The following is an 11,819-nucleotide window of genomic DNA, read 5'->3' on the forward strand; positions in this document are numbered from 1 at the left end:
ATTAGGACATAGAAATTTCAAATCCGCTCATCTCTGGTAACTACCTGCGAATAGACTCTGTGACCGAATACTATTTTATTCAAATCCAAATTTTTTGGCGGCAATAACTCCGCTTCTACTGGTTGGAATTGAACCAAATTTGAAGAACATCGTTTTTATAGACAACCTAATACTTTCATGGAGTGAACAGAAAAATTTGAAACTTTCTTCTCCCGTAGCAATGCGGCTACTGGTGGGAATTGAACCAAATTTGGTGTGTAGGCTTAAGTTAGTTAACCTAACAATTTTATCAAGTAGCCAGTACGATTTGAGAAAAAAAGTCATTTTTGAAGACCCCTAATGAACAGGGGTGTACGAGTTTTGAGCAAACGTTAAAAGGGTGTACCACGTCGAAAAAGGTTGAAGAGCACTGTATTAATGTACACGATACCAACCAACGACTCAGGCCACATTATGCCACAATGCTGAAGTAGGCCTACGTCAGAGATATCAAGAACTAGATATCCCTGATGTACATGCTAGATTTTCAAACGTAACCAAAAGTATCAACTGGACCAATCGAATGCTATAATAACTCCATAAAATCAATATCTTTCGTCGCTTTGTCAACGATTTCGACGAGGACTTGCAAGCGAATATTAGCACTGCCAACGGTCTAAGCCAGAGCGTCTGACGGCGTCTGACTATTGTTACAGGGATATTGAGCAGAGTGTAAAACGGGTTTCTATACTTGTTATCGATATTAATCCATGAAGAATTTATACAGTAGCCAACACCCCCATCGCACGTATTTGGTTTTTATGATACAATAAACATATCAAATAAAGATGGACTCCGTACGCCTGCTAGATCTTTTTAAATTAGAAAAATATGTATTTTTTTATGTCAATTTCATTGATTGTTTGAATAAGCATCATTCGCTGAATACCTACATGTAATATATCTCCCTCCTGATGTTGTGGGATTGCGGCTCAAGCTCACAGCAGAGAGTCACTAAATATTCACAAACGGAAAGCTGAATAATTCGAGCAAACTTTTGCAACAAGACTGGTAAATTCTTTGAGATTGGCAAGGTGGATGCTCGTTTAGTGTTGAGTTTTTATACTGCCAGCGCCATGCATAGAGTGCATGGCCCGAAATTGAAATGCAAGGAATATGTAATAATGTAGTAATGACGTGAAAAATTGTAGTAAATGAAAAAGGTTTACAGTGCAAAAGCTACTAAGGTTCGTTTGTGAACGTGAACCTCTAAATTCGGAGGTTCACACACAGAACGTGAACGTGAACCTCACGTCCACACCATCCCTACTGTATATATGTCACTGTGATACAAAATTTGATTACTGAATTTTCCTCACGCTTTTCCTACATTAGTTCTTTAGAAAATACATTCAGGTTATTTAGTACTCCATTTGATGTGGAGGTCAACACCATTACCACAAAAATTTCAAATGAACCTTACTGAAATTCAATGCAGTGACGAACTGAAGGAAATATATCATGCAAAAGGCATATCGCTGCTCGTCTTTTACAAGAAGTACTTCCTTGAAAGTGGTCTTTATCCCAGCTTGACCAACCATGCAAAAGAAATGGCATCGATGTTTGGTAGCGCGTACACATGTGAACAACTGCTTTCAACAATGAAATTCACGAAGAGCAAACTAAGATCACACATATCAAACGCCCATTCAGAGAATGTTGTACTCTCGATATTTGGCGCGTGACTAGCAAAAGAGCTTCTTGGAGGTACAGAACTTCAATATACGTTCTTCCCACGTAGCCACAATCACATTGGCACTTATATTCGTACACTACATTACTTTGTTGAAGCGCAAGGAGAACGTGTGTGAATAATTATCGAGACGACCGATTTCGAATCGTTGGGCGGGGCCGTTCACGATTCCATTTGTATGCCTTGGAGTCGACTTTTATCAAAATACACCAACCAAAACTCCGTTAACAAAAGGAGTTTGTGTACCACCTAAAAATAGTACATTGAACACTCTCTCATTCGAAATTTCATGCTGGTGACGTCATATTTTGTGATACGATTGTTGATATACAATGTTCTTTCCAATTATCTACTAGTTGCTGACGATTACCCCTGACGAGTGTCAGCCGAAAATATTCCGGTTCATTTCAATATGAATATGAATATACTATTCAATTGTATATTGAAGTTCTGTACCTCCAAGAAGCTCTTCAAATATTATCTCTCAATGAAATTTTCGTGGCCAAACTCTGCAGTTATTGTAAATCTATACAGTACAAAGGAAAGTGCCGTATTCACCATTGTTAGTCGTGAAATGACCGTGACCCGCGCTACCATGATTATTTTATCAAGTTCATTGTCGAGTTCATTGAAAGAGTACGTTCTGATACCAGGATCTTTATAAGGGACTATGCTGAGGAAATTGAACAGTACATTTGAACAACAGCATGATCAGATTCGTGACTTGTTGGTGGAATGTCCCAGAGCTGGATTAAATCTCCGGCTGCTAGGTGCAGATTTCAGAAGTCGGAAGCTTAAGAAAAAATGCTCAAATGAGAAATCTCCTGACCATCTCGCAGTCGCATACCATACCCACGTGAGTCGCACGTGTGATCACTACTCTTGTCCACAATGTCAATTTGTTCAAGAAGATATCTTAAGAATGAGACATATGCACGCCACGAGTAGGCAGCAACTCCATTTTCGAATCCAACCGATTGAACCCAAAAGAAGTTTTGAATCATTATACAACCATGCAACAACAGACAGCATAGAAAGAGAAAGTTCTTTTCTTGTCACGATTTCAACCAAGGTTACCACGCGAAACCAAAACGTCTCATTTCTTTCGTAACTCTCTAAGAAATTACGAAAACAAATCGTTTAATTAATACATCAGCCGCACGTTGCATGTCGTGGACTGATTAGAAAGTTAAGTACGATATGTCAATGTCACCAATTTAAGAGTAGCCGAGGCCACATTATTTATTAACAATTCATCGAATTATTTTTGCAGATTAGTGCACTCTGGATGGATTGATGTAGCAACTTGTGGAAATGACCGGATATCCAGATGAAGCATTTAGCAATGGCCATATGTACTATGTACTAATGTACATATGATATTTGTTGCGGCTCCATTTGCCAACGATAGTCACCGTAATCAACCAATTTGATATAATTACGGAACTAATAATTATTATTATTGTATTGATTTCGTGCCGTGCGAAATCTACGGCGATTTTCGCATAAGTACCGGTATACCCTTTGAAACGTAAAAAAAGTGAGTATCTTTGCTACCAACTATTAAAGAAAGAGTGAAATATATATAGAATGCAAACATAACCAGTTCACTAAATAGGGTCTATAGCAGAGGTCTCAAACTCAAATGTGCTCGCGAGCCAATTTCCTAATTTTTGACGACGCCGCGGGTCGCAGCATCAATAATAGGGGTATTCAATGTATCATATCCAAGTTGGCCTTATTTGACGGCACCTTGCAGACAGGCATTTCACGAACATCGTGAAAATGCAATGTACCATTATACTATTCACGCTTGGCACGAAAAAATCACATTTTCAAATATTTGAATAAAATTGTTTTTGCGCTGGGCATGATTTCATTGCCAAAGTCAAATTTAACCAGCGTTAAATTTTCTCCGATTAATATTGGAACAGATCACCAACAAATTAAATATAATTATTATTGTGCCATAGTAATAGCATTGTTTCTTAATCTTTTTAGCGACGTTACCCCTTGTGCTTTCAATAAGATTTCCCGTGCCCCTGTCCATTGTCAACACAATTTCTGATGGTACCTATATAAAAATCAGAAAGACCATTCACATAAAATCGGGCATAGCACGAAGAGTATTTTCCAGTTGCATGAATTGGCCCAGGAAATATTCCGCAGCAAATAGGCCTATTTCCACAATGCATCTCGTACACCCTGGTGTGGTGCTTCGTACCACGAAGGGGCTATGAACCCCCGGTTAAGAACCCCTGGAATAGAAATGACCAATCGTCAAAGAATCTGTTGGTGTCACAGCTTTGTAGCGTACTATTTTACTCGCCACCGACAATAACATGGATAAAGAGAACAAACAACACCCAGAATTTAACCAAATATACGTCGCAGGGGCCACAGAATGCCAATGGTTTCCATACAAAACTGATTAGATATCTATACCCTACGCAACGCAAGCTACGGGCTTTTGATATATTACAATTCCCCATGACAGTTTCATAGATTGTTGCGTCCGTAGGATTACCAAGTCACTATTCCAAGACGCAAGTCCTTCTCTGGTTCTACGTTTGCCCTGAGTCAACTCGAGTCATTTCTAGTTTATCACCCAGTCAATCCAAAATCGAGTAAATTGAGAAAAGGTCGCACCAAACAAAATCAAAATTTTCAGTCACGAATCATCCACGGGTCATGTTTTGTCATCACGAACCTGAAATGTGACCTAATAGCGGTCTTCCACCGCATGGTAGATTTTGAAAGTGATGTTTGTTTAGATTTCAGGTTTTTGTAGTAGTTTTAGAGTGAACTTTAAGTTCTTAAATCTAAAAAAGATATATGGCACTTGAATGTATTGTCGAATACTTGGAATTCTAAAATGCCTTTACGGGCCGCGTGTTTGAGACCTCTTGTCCATCACAAAACCTATACTTGAGTGTTCCGAAAAAGTAGAGTAATTCGCTACTGACGGCCTCTAGATTCCTCGATAGGTACGAAGATTACTTAAACATATGGCGAGATAGCGTAGTGGTATAACCCACGGCTGCAACACCAATGGGTTGTGGGTTCGAGTCTGACGGTGGTCGAACCAGAATTCTAGGGATGGTGTGAACCTCTGAAAGGTTCGGGTTCGTGTGAACGCGAACCTTTTTGAAAGGTTCTGTGTGAACACGAACGTGAACCTCGTGACGTCACGTGACGTCATATTGCTAATTCCAACCCTATCTTCCAATGAAGTGATCGCCTATATTAATGTACATGATACCTAGCGAAGACTCGGCCCACATAATGCCACAATGCTGAAGTACATATCGGCGTTTTAAACGTCGCTAAATGTATCACCCGCGGTAATCAAAGGATATAATAATTGCATAAAATCAATACATTCCGTCGCTTTGCCAACAATTTCGATGAGAACTTACCAAAAAATATAAGCTTACGCCTTAACGGTCCAGCCAGACCGGACAATGTGTTCGGAGTCTGAGTATTGCTACATCGATATTGAGCAGAGTGTACAGAGGGTTTCTATACTCGCTACCGACACCACAAACAACAAGTTATGCAGCAGTAGCAAGCACCTTAATCGTACGGATTTGGTTTTAATGATACAGTAAAGATATTAAGTCAAGATTGACCCCGTACGCTCGTTCGATTTTTTACATTAGAAGACGATATCAATGTCATTGATTGGTTGAATAAGCATCATTCGCTGACTACGTATATCGCTCGTAATGTTGTGTGATTGCGGGTCAAGCTCACAGCAGAGAGTCACTAAATATTCACAAACGGATAGCTGGTTATTCCGAGAAATTTTTTGCAACAAAGCAACTAAAACCTTCAAGGTTGTCGAGGTGCGTGGTGGATGCTCGTTTAGCGTTGATTTTTTATGCTGCCAGCACCATGCATGGGGTGGCTCGCAGTTAAAATGCAATCAATTTGAGCCAAAGATCTTATAATGGAGTGAAAATTAAAATTTACCAAAAGGTTCACAGTGCAGAACCTACCAAGGTTCTGTTGTGAACGCGAACCTCTAAATTTCCAAGGTTCACACACAGAACGCGAACGTGAACCTCACGTTCACACCATCCCTACAGAATTCCTACATTATTGTTGAAGGTTTATCTAGGCTCCTCCTCGCCATCTCATCCGTGTTAGCGGTGTCTTATAAAAGCCTAGAAGTAGGCCATGCTACAAATCGACAGCTACGATATGAAAATGAAGATTATCGGCCTGGTGTAAAGGACCACAGTGATCGACAAACACCATGCTTGTTTGTTTGTTTTTATTAAACAATTTTGACGCCCGATGATGAATATTGTATTGTTCGTTCGTATGTCTTTTGCTTTCGGTACGGTTTGCGGGCGACTTGCATTCACGAATTCATTTACATTTTCCACTCTCGTTCCCACGCGTCCTCGTCACAGTCTGCTGCAGCCGATTTTGTAAGCTCGCCTTTTCTTGATTCATCTGGGATTTTCGTACGACACCGCATATATACAGTGGGGTCAGCAATGAGGAGCCCAGATAAACCTTCGACACATAGACAAACACCATGAATACAACAAGCAACAAGATCACTTGAAAGGTGAACAATTAGTCCAGAAACTCCCAAAAATCATGCGACTGTCGTCCGGCCCATGCATAGCTATCTGCATGTGAGGTGGGCAAAATATTATGCGGGTATATTTCTCGGTATCTCGGCAATCTAGTAGGCCTACAGCGGCTTGAGAGTACGCTCACTTTCAGACTTTCGGATTATACTTGAAAATTCACATTCATTGAAGTGGTTGCTGTCACGGATGTGGCATGATGTTGAAATTTCTGGTTTTGAGGATCCGTATAACTTAACCTATCCTTGACACTCATTACACCTTTCACGTTGGTATTCTACATCGGTCTACACATGACCGAGGGGTTCATGTGTTGCCAAAACCTATTTGAGCATTCCGAAAAAGGATAAGTACTGCGTTACTGGCAGCCTTCAGTTCAGTTCACTTTACTAATAATTTCATCATACCAAAACACCACAAGATTGTGATATAATGAAAAGATAGCAAGCAACCGACGCGAATAGTAGCACTCTTTTAATTAGACACCCGCCTTGTCCGAGAATATATAAATAAGCGGCATGTACAGGTACACTGTGTAAAAGTAACAGAAGATAACGTTAAATGACAAGCGATGAAATAGATGGCGAACTAAATATGTCAGATTGTGGGCCGGTAAGGCGGTAACACTGATCGCTGAGTAGTAGGCCTATTTATTCCGTAGAACCCGCTCGTATTTTACTTGAATGTGGGCAATGGGCACGCTCGACGACCAAATACAGTTCGGCAGTCGCGTGGTTCTTCATACAAGAACGACGTGTTCTTGTAATTCGTGTGGAACATATGATAATTGGCGACTAAGACGCACGTGTATTGCAGTTATACGTGCTTTATATTCCTCTGGTTTAAGTAATCGGATTTTGTATCAAACGACACTGTATGCTATCTTGAAGCAAGCGCATATATGTAACACATGCACACGTTGAAGTTCCATTTCATATTGTTTCATTTACGATAATATGCATTCCAGTTAAACTTCTGATCGATCCTCATTCCAGTACAGTCACATAACAAAGATAATATCTGTGTGGATGCCAGTGTTGGGATCAAGTCACTACCTTCGAGTCACGAGTCATGTCGAGTCATTGCCCATTTTGACTCGAGTCAAGTCAAGTCAATCGATTTTCAAAGGTGACTCGAGTCAAGTCAAGTCACTCGATTTTTGGAGGTGACTCGAGTCAAGTCGAGTCAAGTCACGAGTCAAGTCACAATTCAAGTCAAGTTGCCTTTTCGCAGTATGGGGCATGATATAACGCCATTGCATTTTGCTAGCTGTCTGAAATACAGATTGAGTGGTCATTGATTTTGAGCCGATGAACGAATATAGCGTTAAATATACAGGCAAGAAGGTGCTGTATCGCTCACATATACGTAGAACTGCTAAACCATAGTTTATATATAACTATAGTTACCAGGCAAAATAGAGAATAGATACGAATTGATAGGATGCAATACATGACTCATTTACAAATCGATATGATACAATTCGAGCCTGCGCCAATGGCTGAGGACTATATAAACTATATTAGAATTCAATTTCAATAAAACAAGAGGTTTGGTCAAGGTAAAAACAGAGATTAATTACTTTACTATACTAGTTTACGACAACGTAAGCTGTAAGCTTCGATCACTTCGTTTGCGGTCAATTTATTTGTGAGGGAACAATGGAGGCTCCGTAAAACGCACGATCATTAAATGATTGGTAGCTCTCGCGGTTACACCAGCGTTTCGCGAACAATCCGAACATATGCAAGATTCAGTGATTTTTGTCGACACTGATTACTTGATGACTTGAAATTGACTCGTGAATTTTGCTCCGAGTCACGAGTCAATCCATATTTCTGATACGCCGAGTCAAGTCAAGTCAAGTCATTTTAGCAAAGTGACTCGAGTCAAGTCAAGTCATTCGAAAAAGGTGACTCGAGTCTGACTCGAGTCAAGTCATGACTCGAGTCATCCCAACACTGGTGGATGCAGATATCGAAATTTCATATTACTTTTCTCTCGGTATAGCAAGCACTCTCACTCACACGAGTAAATGGAAATGGAAATGACACATTTATGTATTTGATCAATGAATTTTTCCCAAGTTTATCGTTAACTACTAATAACACCGAACTCGCTAGCACTTATAGCGACATAAGACCGCTAAGTAGCGTAAGCTGTAAAACAGGGGTGGCCAACCTTTTCAGCCAAAGGACCACATTCGAATGACGAACTATTGCGCGGGCCACTAGCCGCGCGAAGCGCGAAAATTTTTTGAAGTTCATTGGTCAATAATATTGTCACTTGACTAGCTTGCGGGCCTGCTGTATATCGCTGGGCTCAGTTTGCAAGGACTGGACTATTGGGCGCCTGGACATATCGATATCGAAAGCTTCGACCAACATCCGTCAATCATTTTGTGCCTATAGGTTTCATAGTCGACGGTCTTTCTGCGAGCGCAAACGCAAGGTCGCATATGTTGAACGAAAGACACTTTGTCTTGTAATCGCGAATATAGTTGAACTCTATCTGATAGATTAGGCGTTCTTTCATTTTCACAAAGGAGCAACAATATTATAAGCAAGAAATCGAGTGACAACATGTTGCGCGAAGCGTGTAGAAAATTTTTTCTTTCGATAAATCTATCGCAAATTATTCTGCTTTATTGTAGTGTAAGAAGATCTACCAAAATGTGACTGGCTCATGGATCTGCCAATGCGGCGGAACTGATATTTTAGTCATCACATCTCAAATGCTGCGGCCAGATTAATCAAATTATTGGTTGGCCTTGCAAGTTCACAATCTGTGCAATCCATTTTTGATAATATTTGAAATTTCGGAAATTACCTCGCGGGCCACTCAAAACCTTCTCGCGGGCCACATGTGACCCGCGGGCCACGGGTTGGCCGGCCCTGCTGTAAAACGTCAAATGATGAGATCACCGACAGTGCAACATATATAACAAAACGAAATGCAGATTGCAAAAAAAAATTTGACCTAACGCTACAATTTTGACAAAATTTTGACTTATTTTGACATGTCAAAAAATTGCCCTAGTGATCACCAACTTTCCGCCACGTGTGAACTACGTCACCCCACATATAGAAAGGCATTCATCCAAGGAATATCGATAAAGATGATAAATTTATCAGTTCAATAAAATGTGATCTGCATTATAAGTATACAAGTCCGGGACGTATTGAAACTACTTCTGGTGCACGTTCTCCACTACATGCAACTCAATTCAACAACTCCATGCACTTGAAAATGCACTCTGTGACTGCTGTAAGCAGTCTGTGATGGTGCCACCCGTGGATTTTGTTTGCCCATGTTGTAACATGATTGACATTACAGAGAGATATAATTATAAAACTATACTAGCGCTATCACTATGCAAAAGTTACTTTGACCAGTAGTTGAGACGATTGCACTTATAAAACGGTGAAACAGATCGTGATTCTATTTCATGGTAACCATAATTCTAGAGGTTGTAAGTAGGTTCCTGACAAAGCGTCGGAAGTACAATTATAATGAGAGATAGCGCAACACGTTCCAAGAAATGCGATGTATATTGATGTGCGCGCCGCCACATGCGCAGGAAAGTCCATGACAGTTTATTGTAGGATGAAATGTTTATATATATGCCGGTAAACACCAATCTCCATTCCCTGGACTTGGAATTCTGGCTCCTATTTCAAATTTAATATTTCAGTTCATATCATTTGCGAACTGATAACAGCCAGCGTTGCGTTAAAATAGATTGATGATTGATTTGATTAATTAATTAAAACTCATCGGCGGTAAAGGGAATGACATAGCCTACAATACTCCAGGGTTATGTGACGGAAGTTAGCTTATTTTAGTCTACATCAGTACGGTTCCCAAATTTTTTTGATTCATTGCCCCCTTAGCAACCTCGTTTCACTTGATCGCCCCCTAAAATCTAGAGCTAGCCAGTAACGAAACACTTCTATTTTGTACTAAAGTACTTTATATCCACTTGGTTCTCTTATACTTGAGTAGTTTTGTTAGTATACTACTTCGATTTCAACTGTGTTTTAATGCTGAACTATTGCATACTTCAATACTATCAAGTGAAAAGTAGTTTTTAGAAGCACTCCAACAGGGAGAATTCATAAACAAGTTTAATTAGGGGTCTGTGACGTAAATACTCCTTGATTTGAACCTCTCCACCCATCGGGGTTCATGTATCAAGCCGCTTTTTTATCAACTTCCATCGATTTATAAATTGTACTTAGCGAGAAAACAAAATGTTAATTAAATAAATTTGACTGTAAGTTCTAAAATTTTCTTCCCTATCACAGCCTTCACAGGTTTTCGCCCATTCACCAGAGGTATTCGTTTATTTCGCCCCTGTCTCTCAAAATCGCCCACTTTTGGAAACAGAGATCTACGCCATCGACTCGCCTATAGACTATTGAGAAGCGAAGAAATCGCAAGGAGATCAAGTCAGAACCACAATTTTCAAATCCTTGTTATTCCGGAGTGCAGGGCGACCAGAGGGGACACAAGTTTCACAAGGAAGACGTTGGTCGGACATCGTACCGACAGGGAAGTCATCACACGCTCCGCCACTACGCTATCACCTCATATCAGAACAGAATACAACGGAAATTGTGGGGTTCGGACAATTGTGTGATGTGCTTAGGAAGCTTACAAAGTTACAATCGTAATGCAAAAAGGTTAAATTTTAATAAACGTCACTATACTATTTCATTCGACACGTCATGTGTATACTGTTGTTACTCAACATTTTGGCAGACAGAGGCTCTAATATATTGTACCGATTTTGATAGAACTCAAGTAACCGTCTTGTCTACGAATGAGCAGGGTATTGCAATTTACTTGGATCCGACTCGAGTATTAGTTATAAATAAAATGATTAGAGTTCAAGTGAGTAAGTGGGTGGTTCTTCGATTCCATGAACTAACGATATCACATTTTGACAAGATTATTTTATATTTATATCAATGCAGCTGCACTGACACTGCGCCAGGCTATGGTGAGGCTTGCGTATTATAGGCATACGTGTATTGTGCATTCCAAACGCTGATCGCTATCAGCTACCAAATAGGGAAAATACCACAAAATAAATTCTGCATGCTAATTCAACTTACTATACTGGTACAGATAAATACTGCAGTTCAGGACGCTACGCGCAAATTGCGAACCATTGACGTGATCTACACGTGTACAGTAGTACCATGGTGTCCTATATGCCTATATAGGACACTATGGTAGTACACTGTACAGTACACGCTTGATGTACACTGGCTGAGTGTTGAGTGCTGATGAACATTGGCACACTGAGTCGAAGCGTATCTGTACCAGCTTTATAATATTGAAGCACTATGATATTCTTGGTAATCATCACTGAACAACACGTCAAGATACTTCCTTCATGTATATACTAATGTTTGTCTGCTGATGCTTGAAATTTTCGTCAGTTTAGAAAACCACCGTCATACTCCTCTCGA

The 11,819-nt window shown here is 40.0% G+C and overlaps 1 long non-coding RNA gene across 1 annotated transcript in view; it reads right to left on the reverse strand.

The window, feature by feature from the left end:
- The window catches only part of LOC145444270 (uncharacterized), a 244,724-nt gene that overhangs the window by 83,435 nt on the left and 149,470 nt on the right, over positions 1-11,819 (reverse strand). The window lies entirely within an intron of this gene.

Source organism: Botryllus schlosseri, chromosome 8 (genome assembly GCF_051294905.1).
Source record: "Botryllus schlosseri isolate E-star chromosome 8, Bs_hap1, whole genome shotgun sequence".
Taxonomy (NCBI): Eukaryota; Metazoa; Chordata; class Ascidiacea; order Stolidobranchia; family Styelidae; genus Botryllus; species Botryllus schlosseri.